Raw genomic sequence first — 12,446 nt, 5'->3', positions numbered from 1 at the left:
ACTGTTAGCCAGCTGGGACACAGAAAAAATTTCAGTTACAAATGGCGCCAAAATGTGGGGCAAGAGTTTCCACCTAAAACCTGAGAAAGCTTAAAAAAAAAATGATTCTAAAATGGAGCTAAAAACAGCTTCCTAGTGTGTCTCTCAGGGCAGCCACTGCAGGCTTGAGTTACAGTATGGCGGGTTTGCAGCATGTGGGCTTGACCTGCAGCATGGCAGATTCCTGCCACTGTACACAGTGGCATTTGCAAGCCATGCAGCATGGTGCATGGTGGATATAGCTTTTGCTAATACAGACCAAAAAAAAAAGGAAAGAAATAAAAGGCTACACGTTGCTAGATGAAAGCATAGACCCACTGCTTCTGAGAGTTGGTGGTGCACATGGCTCCCACAGCCAGAGCTGTCAGTAACCGTATTACTGCCATGTTGGAAAACTGAAGTGAGTGGAGCCAGCAGCCAAAGCTGCCATTTCAGTCCTAGTCATTCTACAGTTTAAAGCAATAGATTCACAATAAGTCAGATTCAGATTAAATAAACCTCTAAATGTTTTATGGTATATGCAAAAATGTACATAGGCTTGGAAGAGAGAGGAAAAGGAATATAAACACTTATATAAAGAAATAGTTTTAAAAAATAAAGTCTTTAAGGAGACAGTAAAGGTAATATTAAAAAATAAGCCACATAAAGATGGATATTACACAGAGAGTCTGGATTATATTGTGTTTGGGATTTTTAACTGCAGAAAGACATTTGATTGTAAAGGCGACTCAGTTAAACCAATATGTATATTTTAAAGATATCTTGACTTCAAAACTTGGATCTAAGGATGTGTTACTTTGGAAAAGAGGTTATGCTTTTGTTTCCACAGAAGATTAGAACCTATAGATTGCTTTCAAGCTAATATGGTTTGACCAGCCAAGACCCCCTGAAAGGTCTCTGATGACACCATGGCCCAGATAATCCAACATCCGGAATGGCTTCAAGGCAACTGGCTCAGACAATGCAGCCTTATAGATGCTACAGCTAAAATTTAACTATAATTCGTAATTTTCTCGGCATCTCCATAAGACTACCAATGCTCCCTATTGGCAGGAAGTAGCCTAGAACACTATGCCCACATTCCCCAAAAATGGATTATGGATGTTTATCTTTATTTAGGTTGTTGGTTACAAATGTTATTGGTCATAGTCAATCTCTTTCTAAAAGAAAAAAGGGGGATATGATATGGAAATATAGGATATAGATATGATAAGATAAAAGGATAGATTGTTGAATCTACTTTTAAAGAGAAACTTGTTTAAAAATATTTTATAATGCTATAGATTTTAGTTTATTGATACAAATTTAAAGTTAATTTTGTTATACTAAATGTATATTTCTACTCTTGTTTAAAGTATTTTATTTGTGCAACTCATTTGAAATTGTAATGTATAATTAAGAAATGCAGATTATTAGTCACCTTTGATAATCAAACTTAAAGTCATGTTAGTTAAGTTTTCTAGGTATACATAGATATATTTCAATTAGGTAGGTAATCTTCAAACACTTCAAAGACCTATAGAATATGGCATTTAAAATGTTTTAAAAACTTAAACTTTTCTGGACAGTGAGACACATCTGCTCCTGGCAGCACCCATTTACTTCAAAGAGAAAGATGGATATCAAAGACACTCTGTATGGAGTTTATCTTCTTCTTGGCAAAAATAGCCATTTTGGCAAGAAACTGTTCTTGCCCGGACTGCTTGACAAAATGTTGTATCGACTGGACATGCAGGACCCATAGGAAGGTGACCACTGAACTTTGAAAGGCAAGATGGTCCTTCAGGTTCCTGCTTCACAGAGGAGACTGCCAGATATTCTACAGGACACACAGAGGAACAACTAAAAAACTCTAGGACTGTGGGCTGAAGATGGATGCCCCAATGTTACAGAGGAACTTTGGATGACTGTCCAGGTAGCCAGCTGTCTCTGTCATTCTAGATTTTTGGAAGTTGCTTACAATGCCCTTCCTGTTTACTTAGGTAATATTATATCCTTCTGAGGTCTTTGATGTAGTTGAAGACTAGATAGTTATAATTATGATTTTCCTTGGTTATAATAAGAGATAAAGTAGATATGAAACCTTAGACTCACAAATATAGGATAGATAGGATATTTTCTTTAATTTTGCCAAATACAAATAGACTAGATATTATAACTATAATTCTTGCTTGATAACTGTTTTGTTACATGTAATTTTATTATGTTAAAGTTAAAACTATCCTTTTTGATTAGACAGAAAAGGGGAAGTGCTGTGGAATGTCTCTCTGTATGCTGTGAATGTGTGTTGCTCTGATTGGTTGATAAATAAAATGCCAATTGGCCAGTAGCCAGGCAGGAAGTACAGGCAGGATAAGCAGACAAGGAGAATTCTGGGAAGAGTGAGGAGACACTGACCTGCTGTCCAGGAAGCAGTATGTAATGGCACACAGGTAAAGCCATGGAACAAGTGGCAACATGTAGATTACCAGAAATGGGCTGAATTTAGATGTAAGAGCTAGTCAGTATAAGCCTGAGCTAATGGCTGAGCAGTTTTAATTAATATAAGCTTCTGTGTGTTTACTTGGGTCTGAGCGGCTGCAGACTGGGTGGGACACAGGAAAACTCCAGCTACACCCCCAACCTCTTATCGCTCCCAGATTCACTCTTCCTCCATTTCCCTTCAGAAAAGATCAGGCCTTCTAGGGATATCAAATGAACATGGCATAACAAGTTAAAATAAGACTAGGCACAAACCCTCATATCAAGGCAGGACAAGGCAACTGAATAAGAGGAAAAGGGTCCCAAGAGTAGGAAAAAGAGTCAGAGACAGCTCCCACTCCCTCTGTTAGGAGTCCCACAAAAACACCAAGCTATACAACTCTAACATACATGCAGAGGACCTAGCTCAGACCCATACAGGCTCTGTGGTTGTCTTTTCAGTCTTTGTGAGCCCCTGTGAGCCCTGGTTAGTTGATTCTGTAGGCCGTGTTATCATGGTGTCCTTGACCCCTCTGGCTCCTATAATCCTTCCCTCCTTTTGTGGGATTCCCCTCATTCCACCTAGTGTTTGGCTATTGGTCTCTGCATCTGCTCCTGTAAGTTGCTGGATGAAGCCTCTCTGATGACGATTGGGCTAGTCTTTGATCTATAAGTATAGCAAAATATCATTAGGAATCATTTCATTGACAAACTCTTTATTCTGATGTAATACCATTTGCCTGCTTTTGCTTTTTTTGTCTGAATTTTTAAAAACATTTTTCTGTTGACAATTCTATATATATTGAGATTTGGGTATTTTCACACGCACGCACGCACGCACGCACACACACTATTACTCTTTCTCATTCCTCTTCTCTCCCACTGAAACTCTCCTTTTTCCAATAATCTTGTGGTGGTGGTGGTGGTGGTGGTGGTGGTGGTGGTGGTGGTGGTGTATGTGTACCCAGTGATTTTAATTAAGGCTGGTGACATGAGCATAGTAGGGGTTATTTACTTAAACATAATAACTTATCAGCTACACCACTGAGAAAAATAAGAACCTCTCCCATGATGTGCATTAACTACCTATGGACCTAGGGAAGGAGGTTCTCATATCTTCAGTGAATTTATGAGTTCAATGTTCTTGTCATGTCTGGAAGACAACTTTTGCAGCATACCTCTGTAACCTCTGACTCTTAATTTTTTTCTGTTCCCTGTTCCATGATGTTCCCTGAACTTCTGGAGGTAGTGGTGATGGAGAGAACCAGGCATGAGCTCCCTCCCATAGAGGGGGCATCAAATCAAATTAGAGGGTAGTTGGTTACTCCTGTAATAGCTGTGCCATTATTGCATTGCTGGGCATAACTTGACAGCAAGTTATTAATGTAATTAGCATGGTACATAGCTGGGTAAAACTGTTAATAACTCCCCCTCCGAAGTCTACATAGCTTCTTTTAGCCTATCAAAGCTAGACAGCAGGGAGGGAGGTTTTTTTTTTTTTTTTAGCTCAGATCCAGCTTGATTTCTCAATATCTTGCAACCCACACATGTGGTATCATCAGAAATGTGGTCTTATGATCTTGTCCTGGCAGGCAAACAAGAGCATTGTTCTTGGCTGTGTTATAAGGATGATATCCAAAAATCCGTTTCCCAGACCAATGTCAGAGTATATCCCCAGTGTTTAATAATTCCAGGCCACACATTTAAGTCTTTATTTAGAGATATTTTGTTTTTAAATGTGATGTGAAGTAAGGATTCCATTTCACTGTTACTATATGTATGCTTATTTTTCCCCATACAGTTTACTGATGAGATTTGTCACTTAAAATTTTTCATCTTTGACTTTTGAAAAATTTGATTGTTTTCATGAAGTTCTATTTCTATTTAACCTATGAGTTTTTTTTTAAATTCTCTTAAAGTTCTCATTTGGCACAAACCAAAAGGCCCAACTCCTCCAACAGATGCAGAAATGTGAAAGCCTCAAGTCCTCCTGTTCCAGGTTATTTTTCATTACCCCTGGGAGCACTAGATCTCATGCCAGCACGGATATACTATTTTGATACTAAACAGATTTCTCAGAAACTCAGGCAGAGTGCCATCTCCAGGAGCTGTCTCACAGCATTGTCCCACAGTGCGGAATCATGACTGCTGTCCTTCAGTCCAGGCTTTGCTGCAGGAGGAGAATTGCCTTGGTCAGCATTTGCCTCCCAAACATGTTGGGGAAAAATGTATCTACAAAAATCTACAAAGTTATTTGTCTGCCATGGTTTCCATCACTGCAGAAGGATAGGATTATTCCATAGGATAATTCTGCTGTATATCAAAACCTGAGATGGGGATATGTGTTCAAGTGATTCCTTGAGTGTTGTCAAGGAGAAACAAGTGAGAAAAAAGAAGAAGAAGAAAAAAAAAACAGATTACAACACAAAAAGGGGCTAAACAAAAATTTGGCTCCACTGATGTCTCACTTCAGACATGGAGTGTGTTGAAGGACAAATTACACTCCAGAGTGACTCCCAGCCTAGTGGGAGGTGAGCTGGCCTCTTATACCCCTGACATTCAGTCATTGGCGCCTGGCTACAGAGATTAGGTGGTGTGTGTGTGTGTGTGTGTGTGTGTGTGTGTGTGTGTGTGTGTGTATAAAGCCTCCTGGTCAGAGTGGCTCCCATCTCCTCAAAGTCTCTTCTTGGCCAAGCACAATTCTCCAAAGAAAAGGATACCTGCCTATTGAATTAGAAATCTCCCCAGCCTCAGACGGTAACTGCCTGGGTTCACTGGTTGGTATGATGATCTGAACGAAGTACCAAGAGCAATTCTGATGCAAGACACAAAATCATTTAAATATGAGAATTGATCCACTAATTCCAGAGTTTCCAGAGATTATGCCTCACTATATATTCCTTTCCACAGACTTAATTAGTGAGTAAATGAATGCAAAAATGACATAAAAAAACAGTCTTGTGGTTTAAAGTGGCTATGGTTAAAGATGATGTCCAAACACAGCACTCCATCTCTGTATTCCATCAGCTTGGTGAAATACATAACCTTGCATGTTATACCATAAATCACATTTTACATTCATTTTAATGACCGAGGGTACTGCCATATACTTCAGTCTTACAGACTGACCAATAGGTGGCACCAGAAACACCATACTTACTGTGGCTAATTTATGCAGTATGTATTTATGTGCTAAAACTTCAATCTCTTTCTACATAGGTCTGCCATATTGAAAAGGGATTTGTAACATTGACTCCAATCTCAGACTTGGTAACTTACAGTTCAGCTGTTTTGCTATTTGAGTTCTTTTCATTGGCTAACTTGAGTGAGGGAAAAAAAAGTATGATAGGGCCAGTGATTTCAGAAAGAAAACATCTATTCATTGGTAGCAGGAAGGAAAAACAACTGGAGATCTGCATCCTTTACCTTCAAGGTCTCTTGAGTGTATAGATGCTGGAGATTATTAGGAAATATTTGAATAACAGGATAAAAAAGTCAAGGATCCTGCTTCCAAAACATGAACTTTATTCTCCACTAAAAACAGACTTGGATGCCGACCAAGTCATCCAAGGATCACCCTCGCCAATATCTGACCACAGAGTTCCACTCTGGGAAAGGTCTTTGAGTCTGCTGTTCCTCATTTTCAGACTTGTTTCTTTTGAAGTTTGCACTTTATTGTTGATGAAGGGAAGTAAAGCAGAGGGCACTACCTCTTACAGCTGACTTTTTCTTTTTTCGGAAATCCAGCTCCTAAGCTCCCTTCTGAGAGCAGACTATTCCAAGGAGCAGGGGAAAGTGCTGACTGAACTGGGATGCATTTACTAATATTTCTGTAATCAATATTTGATCTTTCAACCATATTAAATTTGGGATACTGAGTCCCAGAAAAGTCATGACGCCAGGAACTCAATCTAGTTTCTCTGACGACAAGGCCAAGGCTAAACCTAGATGTGCAACTGGCTTGTTCTACAAGTGTGACCGATCTTTTCACCTCACGAGGCTTCAGTTTCATCCGTAGCTTCCAGGCACGTTCCTGCCTGAAATGTGCAGATTCTGAACAGTACGTGTGGAGTGTGGTGTCTTGTGTACGGATTGGGACTAGAGGTGTGGCTTGGCACCCTAGTCACTAGGAAGGGAGGGTAAATCTCACTTTGATGGCGTTCCAAGGTGGAAAGTGACACAGCTATTATACAATGTGTTAAACAGCCTGGTTCTTGTGTTTTGAGGGGGAAAGCAAAGACCAAGACCTGATTAGCCTTTCCTATCCCTATCACCAGCTTATTATACTGTGAACATTGTGCCTCTGGGAGCTTTTCTTTCCAAATGAAATGATTCCAAGCTTTGGAATGTCTCTTTACGTGGCATAATCCCTTCCATGCATGCTGAGCATTCTTCTCACTCTCTTCTCTGGAGACGCTGCTAGCTCTGCTCTGCTGTATTCACCACCACTGCTACTATTACTGTTATTGCTATTATTAAAATGGAGTCTTGTTATATAGCTTATGTAGGTTAGCGTCATACACACAGTTCTCCTGCCTTTTTCCCCAGTGCTGGAATTTCAGGAATATGCTTGCTCTGCTTCTTTGGCAGCAGGACTGATTGGAGGGAGTTTGTTCTACTTTTTGCTTAAAAGCTAGAACCCAAGCCTGGTGGCATAGGTCTGTGGTCCTAAATGCTAAAGCAGGAAGATGCTGAATTCAAGTACTTCCTGGGTTACATAGTGAGTTTGAGGCCAACCTCAGCAACTTAACATGTTACTGTCTCAAAATAAAAATTAAAAAAATAATAATAAAAAGGGCTGAAGATATAGGTCCATGGTAGAGTAGTGTCTAGCATGTGTGAGGCCCTAGTTCCATCCCTAGTACCAAAAGATAAAGGCAGTAAAACTGTTTGAGGACACATGTAGAATGGATGTGTGTGTGTGTGTGTGTGTGTGTGTGTGTGTGTGTGTGTGTGTGTGTGTGTACACTCATGACATGAACAAGAAAAGTCAGGAAAGAAAAATAAAGAACAATAATCTTAACTGAGTCCTTAGAATGTGAAAGGCCCTCTGCTAGATCCATTAGGTATCTTATCTCCCTTCATCTCTGAGATGGGAACTATGCTGTGTAATGGTTATGTGATCAGGAACTAGAGCCAGACAGACCTGGCTTCTCAACAAAGCCTTGATACTGCCTCGTGTGACTCTGGACAAATCTATGTGACCTTCCTACGCTTTGTTTCCTCACTGAAACAACATGTGTAATGTTCTCAGTATTACCCTGGAGTAAGTGCTTGCTCAGTGAAGGTTAACTAACATCATGGCAATCACTCCAAAGAGCAGATTGTATCTACTTTATACTACTTGAAAAATTCAAGGTCCTGAGAGGCTTGGCAAAGTCAGCTTCAAGCCGGTACTGATGTAATGTTAGGGGCACCTATTGTTTCTTTTCCCTAAGAGCTCATTTTCATCCTGAGAAACCATTCCCATTCCTCTTGCCCTTTATCCCATTTTGTTCTGGAACACATCATATAAAGGTCAAAGGGGAACTCTGGAGTCAGATGATCTGGCCCAGCTCTCTCAATGCTTTCTGCTGGCTGCGTAATTTTGAGATTTTTAACCTTGTGCCTTAGTTTCTTCATCTATGAAATGGTTGATAAAAAATGTTCGCCACTGGATTCTGAAAAGTATTAAATCCATAAATACAAACAAAATGCTTATGGCATGGTGTGATAAAATGCAAATGTTCAACAAGTGTAAATTAGTCTTGCTCTGCCTATCTCCCAGCTACAGAGCAAGTATCCTAAATTCTAGGACAAGGTCATTAGGTTTTTCTTATAAAGAGCAAATGTCAATATTTTAGGCTTTGTGGTTATGCCATCTCCTGCACCCACTGCTGGCTCTGTTAGATTTTTGGTATCTATGATTCAGTTCTGATACCATGATATAATTTATTTTCTTCACGCTGTCCACAATTATTAAGAAAAATTGAAGGCTGGCATGTACTTGGTATTTGTCATGTGCCAGGCAATTTAGTACGTACTTTGCTGTGTGATCTCTCACTCTAAAGTTGGCAGTATTATCATAATTTGACTAAGAACACAGGCATCTTTGATGCCAGCTGATTTCCTTCTTAGATGCCATGTTAGCCTTTTTAAGGATGCAGAATGGACTTTTTAGGTCCCATTTCATGTCTTCCTCAGTCTCCAAGGAAGAATGCTGGAAGAGCAAACTTCCTCAAGGCACACTTAATCCCTCTTCTGGGAAAAAGGGCATGTCCTGATCAGGAATCCTCGCTGTTCCTTTTGGCCCTTTTGGGCAGTGGGGAGTGGCGGCCGTCTTGGAGGTTTTGCCCAGCTGCCCAGAAGAGAGTGGACGAGCAGCTGAGGCTGCCGATAAACAGCCTGAGTTAATCCAGGCTGCAGCTTGTAGTTCTCTTGCAAGACCCATCAAGGACTTTCCTCCCGCGGTATCACTTCACAGTGGCTGGCTGACTTGTGTTTACCAACTGCCCGACTCCTGGATATGCAGCATACTTCAGCAGGTAGAATGAAGCTACCCTGAGCAGACACATCTTGAGCTCTGAGGCTAGCACAGGAAGGCTTGCATAAACAGGGTTTCTGTGAAGGAGGATGAGAAAGAAGTCGGAGGAAATAATTAATCCCCATATCCATTAACAGTCCTCGTCTTGAACACCAGTTCTTTGAGTTTTGGATAGAAATCAAAGAGCTGCCAAAGGAATACTTCGTGTTGGACAACTTCTGTGTCTTGTTCCATTTCTTACTAAAGTAGCTGTCATAGTTTATGTTAGGCACTTAACCTACATTATTTTTAATTATCTCAGCAGTTCTGATGAATAGATATAAAATGTCACTAACTAAAAGGATGAACAGAGGTTAAAACTTAGTGAGGACTGGGAGGGAACTTGGCCTCTGTTTATACCACAGTTGGGGGGAGGCTTTATAGCTCTCAGTTCTCAGAACAGGTCCAGACAGCGGAAGTAGAAATGGACCTTAGAGTTAGTTGCACTTCTTCTTAAGTTCTCAGACATTTTGAAGGGAGAGACTTTCGTTACTCTGTGTTTGCTTGAGGCACTATCAGCACTTGACTAATACCTGGCCCGAAGCAGGGGAGCCACAGGTTTGTGTGGGATGTATGAATCAGCGACTCCACGTGTCCGCTTCCAACAAAACAGCAACACTGACTGGATGAGATTAAGGTCTTAGTTAAGTTCTTTCTGGAAATCTCACTGCTTTTATGATGAATTTTTATTTATCGCATGTTTTTAGTGTGTCTGTGTCTGTGTGTAGCAATGTCACAGGAGTGAAGCAGGGACCAGCAGAGGCCAGAAGAGGGTGTTGGACCACGTGGAGGTGGTGTCACTAGTGAGTCACCGTAGGTGGCTGTTGGGAACCGAACTCCGCAAGAGCAGTGCATGCTTTAACCACTGAGCTGCCTCTTTAGCCCCACCCTCCCTTCTAGTGTGAGTGAGTAGAAGGTTGCCCAATATACAGGGTACTAGCAAGGAGCTGACTTAATGCAATACTAGGGTCTGCAAGAGTTAATGTCCTCCGGAAGTTACTCTCACAGGACTTCCCTTCACTCAGCTTTTGTATGTGTGAGAGAGAATAGGTGCACATGTGTGCTCATGTGTGTAGAGACCAGAGGTCAACCTCCACTTTTTTTTGTTTGTTTGTTTTTCTCAGAAGCCTTCTACTTGGGCTGAGACAAAGTCTCTCACTCAGCCTGGAACTAGCTTCTCTTCAGCGATGGACTCCAGGGACGTGCCAACATGCCCTGCCTTTTTACCTGGATGTTAGGGATTGAACTCAGGCCCTCACGCTTGCATGGCAAGCTTTTTACTGACTCAGCTACCACAGTGTGTTAAAAAAAATTTTTTAATTTAGATAGTTTTTTGTTTGTTTGTTTTTAGACGAGGTCTCAATTGGTTACCTGTGTCGCCCAGATTAGACCTAATTCCTGATTTTCCCTGCCTTAGCCTCCCAAGTAGCTGAGGGTATAGGCATGGGTCACCTTGTCAAGGCCTAGACTTCTGGAGGACAGCCTCAAACAGAGGAAAGAATCCGGTTCCATGGATTTCCTTTAGGCTTTTTTTGTAATGAACTAGACAGTTACCAAGTTTTGTCTGCTGAGAAAGGTAAGCAGAGACCCCTAGAGTGCAGGCCTTTGGAAAGGGGGGTAGAAGGCAAAGGGGGAAATTGTGGACGGCGGCGGGGGTGGGGCAGAGCTGGACCGTTGCCTAGTCCTTGCTCCACGGGCAGAACCCCAGCCCAGCTCCCTTTTGCTTGCTCTGTGGGGCAAGGCTGCATTAGCAAGCTATAAATTCCACCAGTGTAAGTATGAGGAATGTGGAGATGAATGTGAGGAAGTCTGTATTCCAGAGGAAAGGGCATGAGAGTGGGCCAGCTGGAGACGGAAGACAGAACAGCTCCCAAGTGTGAGCCAGCAGAGATTGGAAAGGAGAATCTGGGCTCAGCCTGCATCTGGATTTTAAGACCTGGTTGTAAGTGATAGGGCTGTCAAGTAGCTGGAAATAAGTCTGTAGAGACCTGAGGTGACACGGGATTGATTTGTGAAGAAAAATTAGTAGTGTGTTTATCTGATCATTTGAGACAACCTGTCCGTCTGGCAAGGAGAAGCATTTGTGCAGGGAATTAAACTCGCAGAAAGACCGAAAGTAGCAGTGGGCCCTGCAAAGATGATGAGCAGACAGTCAAGTATCCAGAGACACCCATCTGGGTTTGCCATCAAAGACAACTGGGTCGAGATAGGGAGCGTAAGCAATTGGCCCAATGTCCTGAGAATTGTGGGTGATGGCCTGTCTTCAGACCTGTGGTTACTACTGTGGAACTCACAGTAAAGGATCGTTTCCCATCAGGAAATGAGACTTAGAAATGAAAACTGTTGAAGACTGTTTAGAAGATGTGTGTTAGCTGAATGCTTGCTGGAACCCACAGAAGGTCTCTGGGTTCTTGGAAAGTTAACAGAATGACCTCTTTTCTTCCTCATAATTTGGCTAAGTATAAACAGAGACTTATTTATAAAGGGAAAAAGAATTTAAGGACAAAGACCCTCCTGAGGCTTGCTTTGAGTGGAAAGATTTAAAAACTACGCTATCTAGGGAGTTGAAGAGAAGGCTCGGCAGTTCAGAGCACTTGCTACTCTTGCAGAAGTCTTGCATCTGGTTCTCAGGACCCACATGACAGCTTAACTTTAATTCCAGTTCCAGGATAGCCAGTCTCCTCTTCTGGCCTCCATAGGGGCACCAGGCATGCATGTGGTATTTTTACATACATGTAGGCACTCACCCATACACATAAAATAATAGTAATTTTAAAATGAACAAAATTGCTTTCTTAGCTTCACCCAGTCATAGAGTACATGGGTAAGAGAGCACATGTATGCATATTTCATTACTGCTTCCAAAGTGGGGACAGGTCAACATTTCCGTTAATTGGTAAGGCCAGGAAAGCCATTTATCTCTGTGTCTCATTTTCCTTACCTTAGAAATGGGGAAAATACTATCTTCTCTAGATTTCTCACAGAAGTTCTTAATCAAGTGAAATTTTTAAAATGATTTAATTGTTTTCTATGGTTAGCACTGAGAGATATGTGGGCATGTTTCCTGTGACCCTCGGGGCAAGGTAATGTTTCCTAAACATGGTGGTTGGAGACACCTTCAGTCAGGACTTCCCTGGAGGACCTCTAGAGAAGAGTGGTGGGGTGCCCTAGTGTTTCAGTTTTTTTCCCTTGACTAGCTTGTCATTTTACCAGCAAAGTTGGACAAAGGAACAGTTGTTAGGGTCTATCTCACTCTTTACCTCACAGTGCTCAGGACAGACTTGGCATCTGTCTCCTCATGCATCAGGAGGTATGTAGTGATGAGCATGGGGAAGTGTTTACACCTCTCACTGCAGTGGATGAACCCCTGGTCTGAAAGGAAGAG

This window comes from Peromyscus maniculatus, chromosome 1 (genome assembly GCF_049852395.1).
Source record: "Peromyscus maniculatus bairdii isolate BWxNUB_F1_BW_parent chromosome 1, HU_Pman_BW_mat_3.1, whole genome shotgun sequence".
NCBI lineage: Eukaryota > Metazoa > Chordata > Mammalia > Rodentia > Cricetidae > Peromyscus > Peromyscus maniculatus.
The sequence above is the reverse complement of the archived record's forward strand: the minus strand, read 5'-3'. Positions refer to the sequence as shown.